Raw genomic sequence first — 9,452 nt, forward strand, 5'->3', positions numbered from 1 at the left:
ATGGGCGGAAAGGAGAGTATGATTATAGTTTTTGTATACATGCATACAACTTTAATTAGGAAAAATTATAATGCCCCCTTCATGTGATTTGACATATTCTGCTTCCTCTTGTACTTCCTGTGAGTTGGGACTTACCCAAAACTCTTATAGAAACACATTTGCCAGGAAAGCAGGGTTGGGAAGTATAACCTTTAAGAGAGATTAACTCTGCTCTTTCTAGACTGGGTAAGGTCTTGCAGGCATGGCTCCTCACTCCCCTTCCCTTCTGGAACTTTCATTACTGTATCTCCTGTTTCTTGGCTCTATTTTACCTCTCTCATCTACACACCATTCTTCAGACCTTTCATCGCATGCAGATTCTAAACTGAACAGGAGAGATGTTCAAGATGTGCTTTCATTTAGAAGCCCAGGTTAGCTGGGAACTTACTAGATATGCTAAGCTGTCTTTGAACTCATCATAATCCTTTTATGCCAGCCTCCAGAGTGGAGCATTTACAGGCATGCCCCACAACAATCTGCCTTTGAAGTGCTTCTGAAGTCTAAGAGTTCAATTAAAGTATTCCATTTACCCTTAATGATGGGACCATCAATCCAGACACACTGAAATCCATGGCCTGAAGGTGTTTGAGGACCTCTCATGATGTGAACTTGACACTATGGACAGTCTGCTAAGAGATAATCTTGCAGGCATGCCTGTGAGGGAGCTTCCAGACTGGACTCATTGAGGTGGGAAGACCTGCCCTAGCCATGGGCAGCATGGTTCCATGGGCTTTGAGCATTAGAAGTAAGAAACAGAAACTGCAAACTGCACACTCAGCCTGCAGTTAATGGTTTCTGGGGACACCCCTTTAGTTTTTATACTTTTCATTGTGAAGGCCAATTTCCTAGCATTTCCCAAGGGCTAGAAGTAAATGGTAAATTTGACATTTGGAGCTTCTAAGTGAGTATGTCAGGAGGTGTCTTCTGCTGGATTGAAAATGTTATGGCTCAGTGGTTAAGAGTACTTGCTGCTCTTGTAGAGGACCCAGGTTCAATTCCCAGCACCCACATAGTGTGTCACAACCATCTGTAAATCTAGTTCCAGGGGATCTAACACCCGCTTCTGGACTCACAGAGCACCAGGCATGCAAGTGGTGTGCACACATACAAGTAAATACTCACACATGGAAACAAATAATGTTATTAACAAATATCCATGCACATTTATGGAACATAACAGTTTGCTTTATGTATTGTGTAATAATTAAATCAAGCTTGCTAACACATTTTTCACTTCAGGGGTTTTTCATGTGTATGATGAGAAATTTAAGATTGATTCTTTTAGCAATTATTGTTTTCCAAAAGAATTTCTTTAATTAGTTCATTATCCATGGTGGTAAAGATTTTTTTCTTTTATATTTTGTCTGTTGTAGTTTTTCACATTTGAATTCTTTATAAAATTCACATTATTTTTCCCATTTGAATTCTTTATTTTGTTTTGTGAGACAGGTTTTCTCTGTGTAGCTCTAGCTCTCCTGGAATTCATTTTGTAGACCAGGGTGGCCTCAAACTCAGGGATCCTCATGCTTCTGCTTTGGGAGGGCTGAAATTTAATGCATGTGATACAAGTGCCTGCCCTCATTTAAATCCTTTTAAATTAAGGTTTGTTTTTATTTTACATATAAGAGCTTTTTTGTCTGAATGTGTGCATGTGCACCACAGGATGTCCGTGCTTCCAGGGGTCATAAGAGAACATCAGATCCTGTGAAACTAGAGATACTGTTATAAGTCACCATATGGGTGCTGGAACCAAACCTAGGTCCTCTGCAAGAGCAGTCAGTCAGTGCCACTAACCTTTGAATCATCTCTCCAGCCCCCTCACACTTGAAATTCTTAATTCACTGAAAGTCTGTCTCTGAATCCCATATTGAGAAAGGACCCATCTTTTCTTGTTATTATTTGCTGTCATCTTAGTTTCTTTTCTGTTGCTGTGACAGAACACCCTCACAAAAGTGACTTCGTTAGGGAATGGTTCATTTCAGCTCACAGTCATTCAAAGTTATGGTCCTTCAATCCACTGTGGCAGGGGAAGAAGCCACAGCCATAGGAGCTTAGGGTAGCGATTCATGTTGCATCCCTTGCATCCTTTGCACCCATTGCATCCTTAGTAAAGGAGCAGAGAGCAGACTCCAAACTGCTGTTCTTTCCCCATGGACAAGGTCTGGGATCCCAGTCATAGAATGGTGCCACACAGAGGCACCCCGGGACGGTTCCCTGACAGTTCCCTATAGGCACTCTTAGAGGCTCATCTCTAGATGATTCGAGATTTTGTCAAGCTGACGTTTGTCATCACAGCGATGGGATTGTTTTCTTGTTGCTATGTGGAGCTCTCTTCAATTAAGTTGTCATATGTAAGTGAACTTGCTTCAGAGCTGGGTGTTTTGTTTTGTTTGGAGACAGGCTCTCTCTTTGTAGCCCTGGGTGTCCTGTAACTCATTGTTTAGACCAGGCTGGCCTTCAATGCACAGAAATCCTCTACCTCCTGATGTTTCTGAGCCTTTAAAAAAACCGTTACTCCTACCCGCCTGTTCCTGTTATTAACTATGGTTTTGTAGCTGTTTTAGTTTTTAGTCCTGCAAGTCTCTCCCTCTCTTCTTATTCTCCATTAAGAAGGCCTCAAAGTAGAATTTAACTTGGAGATGAATGACATTATTGATATTAAAATCATCCCAGCCAAAAGCCTGAAATATCTGTCCAATTATACAGATCATCATGTATCTCCTGTATTAAATGTTAATGGTTTTATATATGAAGGCCTTCTGTACCATTTATTAATTCAATACTGTTATATTTTATAATTTTTATTAATATAAAGAATATATTATATTACTTTAAATGTTATAGAGTTTTTACCTGAAGTAAAATGGCTGTGTGTTTGTGTGTGTGTGTGTGTGTGTTTGTGTGTGTGTGTGTGTGTGTGTGTGTGTGTGTATGTTTTGTTTTAGTTTTTTGAGATAGGATCCTGCTTTATGGCCCCGGCTAGGCTGGTGCTCACTATGTAGATTATCACAAACAAATGTCAATCCTCCTCCTTAGCCCAAGTGTTGGTATTAAAGGCATGTACCACTAGATTCAGCAGCTATTCATATTTATAAGTTATTTTGGATTCATAAATTTGGTGAAGTATACTATATGCACTGTATATAGCTTGGTTTGGTAGTGTTTGCCTGGAATCTCAGCACTAGGGAGGCAGAGGCTGGAAGATCAGGAGTTCAAGGTCATGTTCAGCTAAATAAGAAGATCAAAGCAGCCCAAGCTATAGGAGTCCTTATTTTAATATAACAACAAAGGCTGGGCAAAGTGGCCCATGCCAGTGCTTGTGCTGGAAGGCAGAGGCAAGAGGATCAGGAATTTAGGGTCATCTTCAGCTGCTTAGTAAACTCAAGGCCAACCTGGGCTACATGAGTCCTTGTCTCAAAAACACAAAACAAACAATATGTATGTGTGTATATATTAGATTTGTTGGGAATGTCTATTACTATCACCTTCATAGTTATTGGTTTAATCACGTAAGGTCTGTCTTTATAAATTCTGGTCACTTATGTTGCATTGAGGAGCAGGCAGCTTTCAGCACGTAAGGGACACTTCAGTGGAAACATGCTCTGAGCTCATTCTTCCTCACCTGGAAAGCAGGCATTTTCTGGCCACTATTGGCCTAAATAACCATCAGAGAAAGGAGAGGAGAGGAGAGGAAAGAAGAGAGAGAGAGAGAGAGAGAGAGAGAGAGAGAGAGAGAGAGAGAGAGAGAGAGAGAGAGAGCTAAAAGAATAATGTCTATTTGGGAGAAGCAGAGCACTGTAGGGAAATACGTATAATATAGTAAATCATGGCTGGATTCAAAGAAGCCAAGACAGAAGAGAGCTCTTAAAGGTAAAGAATGAGAAATTGGCACTGGAGAGATGGCTCAGAGGTTAAGAATACTGGCTGTTCTTTTAAAGGATCTGAGTTCAATTCCCAGCACTGACACAACAGCTCACAACTGTCTGTAACTCCAGTTCCAAGAAATTCAACTCCTTCACACAGGCATACATGCAGGCAAAACACCCATACATATAAAATAAAAATAAAATGAAAACTTAAAAAGAGAGTATATTTAAAAGAAGAATGAGAAATTTATGTGGGCTATTTGAATAAATCTGAAGCACGATGTTTGCATCAGTATATTGGTTGAAGGGCTGTCACTAGGCAGATATTGTGTTGGGACAATCTTGACTATAAGGTTGCAGTTTTAGAGACATTAAAAATAAACCTGTAGAATCTGTGTACATACTGAGGCATACAACACACATTCGATTCATGAAGAACAGTAGTTCTCAACCTTCCTAGTGCTGTGACCCTTTAATACAGTTTCTTACACACTGTGGTGACCCCCAACCATAAAATTATTTTCATTGCTACTTAATAGCTGTAATTTTGCTACTGTTATGAATCAGAATGTAAATAAACTGTTTTTCTGATGGTCTTAGGTGACTCCTATTTAATGGTCCTTCAACCCCCAAAAGAGTCATGACCCATAGGTTCAGAACCACTGATGTAGAAAGATTCTCTTGTGGTGCATGTGATCTTTGAAACTGTATTTATCTCTAGCATCAGGAGTGACTGCTCTCCTTGACTCTGATGTTGAGTGTAAAAAGACCAATTTTATCTCTGTATCTGCATCTCCTCACAGCATCAATGTGTCCTCTGAGCATGTGGCACTCTAAGATTCTTGTTGTTTTTGTTTTTGGGGGTTTTCTTTGTTTGTTTGTTTCCAGACAGAGTTTGTCTGTGTAGTCCTGGCTGTCCTGGAACTTACTCTGTAGACCAGGCTGGCCTTGAACTCAGAAATCCTCCTGCCTCTTCCTCCCAAGTGCTGGGATTAAAGGCCTGCGCCATGACAGCATCCTTTTTTTTTAATGAGGTCTTTTTATGGGACATTTCTTTGTGCCAGCATTTTTACCAACCCATTTTTTTTAACAGTCTGACAGTGAAGTGAGTTTCAAAATAGCCTCTGAGTTTTCACTGTGGATTATCAGTGTTTTTTTTTTTTTGTAGGAAGTCTCTCTCTCTCTCTCTCTCTCTCTCTCTCTCTCTCTCTCTCTCTCTAATTAGCTCAACCAGAACCTGTAAAATTAAAAGAACTTCTTTGAGATCCTATACGTAATAACTCAAGAAACATAGGTTCAGGAGCCTTTGAATCCCTGTTCTAAAGAAAGCAGGGGAAAGTGGGGATTTGTATGGGCAAACAGTTCTGGCTGTGCAGTACTGGGGAACAGGATCCATGTGACCAATGGAAGACAAAAGAAAAGAATAATAAATAAATGAAATAATAAAATGTCCAAAAAACAGGAGCTGAAGTGCTTGAGAGACGGCTCAGAGGTTAAGAACACTGACTGCTCTTCCAGAGGTCCTGTGTTTAATTCCCAGCAACCACATGATGGCTCACAACCATCTATAATGAAATCTAATGCCATTTTCTGGTGTGTCTGAAAACAGCTATAGTGTACTCATGTACATAAAATAAATAAATAAATCTTTTTCTGTTTTTCTCTCCTTTTAAAATAATTTTTTGTTTTGTTTTTTTAATTCATTGTTTAATCTTTGTTTACAATCCAGACTTTATACCCCTCCCGTTTGTCCTCCAACTGTTCCACATCTCACAACAGCTACAGTTTTCTCATATACATAAAATAAATTAATAAATCTTTTTTTAAAAAAGCCAAGAGCTCCATACTTATGGATATATATCCCAAGTCTCTAGTCGTCTGACCTGTTTTTGTCTCAGACATCCACATTACAGGGTTGAGGTAACCAAGCTCCCTAAGCAGCAACATTGGAAGAGAAGAGGCTCCATCAGCTCTTCATTGGAAGAACTTCTAGGGGACCATTTTGAAAAGTGTTCAACTTAGCTTTTATTGTAACCTTACTTTTCACAGAGGATAAACTCTACATTTAAACACATGCTGCGTTCTATCCAGTATCTGTAGGTATTTCACTGTGCAGGTGTTTTCAGATTACTTATGTCTGTGATATTTGTAGATCATGTGAAAATACATATGCAGAAGGATCATTGTTATACATATTAACTAAGATTTTTAACACCAGTTTTCCTTTGCTTTGTATCTTTACTTAATGGTTCCATCATGGAACATATATTATTAAATAATGCACGATGAAGCAAGCATAAAATAAGTTAAAAACTATCAAAACTACTGCTAGATGTATTTATAGCTCTGTGGTAAACTGGGTCACTAAACCATGGACTTACTCACCAAATGCTCCAGAATTGTCATCCAGGCTCTTTAGATATTGATGCCCTGATGCAAAAGGAAGGAGTACCTATTTATTTTAATGGTGACAAATGTCAATAATAATACCCTTAAACTGACTGAGGGCATTGCTGCAAAGTCCCAGGAGTTTATGACTTTCTAGGAAGACCTTACAGGACAGAATTGAACTCCTAACACCAAGCATCCACTGGTTCTCACCTTCTTAGCCCCATCTCCCACAGCTCAGCAAAAGTGCATCTGAAAATTGTAGCAGGGATCCAGACCTTAGCACAACTCACTCCATGATGCAAGTGTCATTCAGGTTGTAAAACTCAGCACCTAGACAGTACCACCTGCCAAAACTAAAACAAAGGCCTAACCCATCAAAGTCCATAGTTCTTGGAGTCTCAAAACGTACTAGCCTAACTTTTTGGCTTCTGTTTCTGGCTAATTGTTCCTGTTAACTGAAGTATGTCAACCCAGAACATGGGTTTTGTGCTTAAAAGGTCACCCTGAAGGCAGCTTGGGGCTACACTGGGATCCCAAACATTCATTGTAGTTGCCAAGTGACTAATAAAGACTTCTGTTGGCTTAAAGCCATGTCTATCCAGTCTTCTATGGTGAATGCCCCACCACAAAAATTACAATATGACATTTTCAGTGATGTCTTACTTGCTTATAATGGACTTTTTTTTTTTTTTTTTTTTTTTTTTTTGCCCAGAAATCAGCTGATTGTCTGAGTTCTAGCACAAATGGAAATTTATGGAGTAATTCTTCCATTCTGTTTAAGGAAATTATTCAAGGTCTTCTCTGTTCTCTGATGCATTTCTACTACATTTTAAAAAATTGTGTGTGTGTGTGTGTGTGTGTGTGTGTGTGAGTGTACAGGTGTGCACATGTCATGGAACATAGAGAAGTAAAAAAACAACCTGCAAGAGTCAGTTCTTTCCATTTACCCTTGAAGGTCATAGGAGTTGAATGTAGGTTGCCAAGGCTTGGTAACTGTCACCTTTACCCACTGAGCAGTTTTGCTGCTTCCCACATGGTATCTTAGCTGTTTAGGTGGCTGCTTTCCTTACTAATGCATGTCTCTAGAGTACAGGGTTCATATTTATCTTTAGTCTCAGTATGCCTTATAATAATCTAGAACTTAGATTTAAAAAACACTTTAATAACGTGTATGAGTGTGTGCATGCATGCACAAATGCCATAGTGTGCATGTGGAGGTAAATCGGAAAACTTGTGGAAACTGCTTCACTCTTTTTACTAGGTGAGCTCCAGAGATGGAACCCAGGTCCAAAGGTCAAGCACCTTTGCCTATAGAGCCATCTCACTGCTTCTTTATTATATTTAATAACATTTAATAACATTTAATAACATTTAATGTTAATAATATTTAATATTTAATAATATTTAATATTTAATAACATTTAATGTTATTCACAAATAAATTAGTAACTAATGATATAATTGTAGAAGACAGCTGAGTTAATACCTGATATAAAATATATCAATATCCCATGGGTAAGATAAGATGTATTGTCAGTAAAATCTCCAATCTATAACATAAATGTAACTTTCTTATTTCTTTTTTATCTAGACTTCAACACATCCAAATAATCGTAAACAAATCAAGAAGCTTACAGGTCAGAATGACTCTATCCTTTACTGTTAGCTCAAGGCTTATGTCAGATCAGCTGTGTTTCTGCTTTAAGACTCTTTGACAGTATGTGGAAGAAAGTTGAGAAAGAAGGTGTGACTAGAGTAGAGCCATCTTTCTAACATCTTCACTTCCAAACAGCCCCATAACTCCTCCATGGTCCCTTTCCCCCATGCTTCTGTGTCCTGTATGTTTTCATGGAAAGCCCAAAGTATGGGAAAGAAACTCGGTGGGTCAGGAGAATGGACAAAGAATAACTACCAGGAGTTTGACAAGGGAGGTCTGTTACCTTTATTCTTCTACTATGGATTCAGGGTAGACATCTTTAAAGAAAAAGATGTATCAGATCTCTGTGTCTCCCACTGCTACGTTCCCATCCCCATGCTTCTAATGGGGGCACTTCTGGTCCATGATGAAGACAGCAGAGATTATGGGCTTTTAAAATGTTGATAGCTGTGCCATGCCATTAATTAGCTTCATGACAGGCATGACTATTAAATGAAGGGGTTCTGATAGATGATATCAGTAGTTACTATACTAAATAGTTTCTTTCCTCCTATTACCAGTTTCACAATTGAAAGACTCCAGGAAGAATTTTATAGAAAGTGATCTGACAAGGTAAGAGTCTGTCTTCAGACTGTCCTACTGACTGTTTCATGTCAACTTGATACAAGCTAGCATCATTTTTAGAAGATTACTCCTTCCAGATTGCCCTGTGGGCAAGCCTGTGGTGCATTGCCTTAACTGATGATTGATGTAGGAATGCCCAGCTCATTGTGGGTGATGCCACCCCAGGCTGGTGGTCACAGGTGATAGAAGAAGGCAGAGTGAGAAAGACATGAAAGCAAGCCAGTAAGCAGAGCCTCTGTGTCAGCTCCAGCCTCATGATGCCTGCCCTGAGTTCCTACCCCTACTTCCCTCCGCAACAGAGTATGGAATTGAAAATTGAAAGATGAAACAAACTCTTTAACCCCAAGCATTTTATGGTCCTGGTGTTTTATCAGAACAATAAAAACCCCAACTAAGACATCACCTTAATTGTAAGTGCTAAAAGTATAAAATACCTGGTACTTTTACTTCATTTACTATGGTAGCAATTGTCTTGTTCTTAAATTAACTTTCTATTCTTATTGGTTAGCTTTCTGGTACTTTGCTATCAATTCAGTTCCACTGACCTACCCTGCTGTGTCCAGTATTTCAGGACTTCCTATGAGCCGGAACCAGGGCTATATATTATGGTCAATAGACAAGAGCCTTGAACGGATCATCCAACATCTGGAAAATGCAAGGTCAGGAAAAAGAGTTTCTGGGTAGAGGGTAGAGAAATATTTAAAATAAAGGAAAGGAAGGAAGGAAGAAGAGTGAAGCGGGAGAGGGAAAGGAAAAAATTGAGTCGTAAAGAACGATTTTTTGAGATTTATTTGTATTTTATGTGTATGAGTGTTTTGCATGCATGTATGTCTGTGCGCCACATGCATGCCTGGTGTCCACAGAGGCCAGAATAG

Source organism: Arvicanthis niloticus, unplaced genomic scaffold, assembly GCF_011762505.2.
Source record: "Arvicanthis niloticus isolate mArvNil1 unplaced genomic scaffold, mArvNil1.pat.X pat_scaffold_67_arrow_ctg1, whole genome shotgun sequence".
NCBI classification, from domain to species: Eukaryota; Metazoa; Chordata; class Mammalia; order Rodentia; family Muridae; genus Arvicanthis; species Arvicanthis niloticus.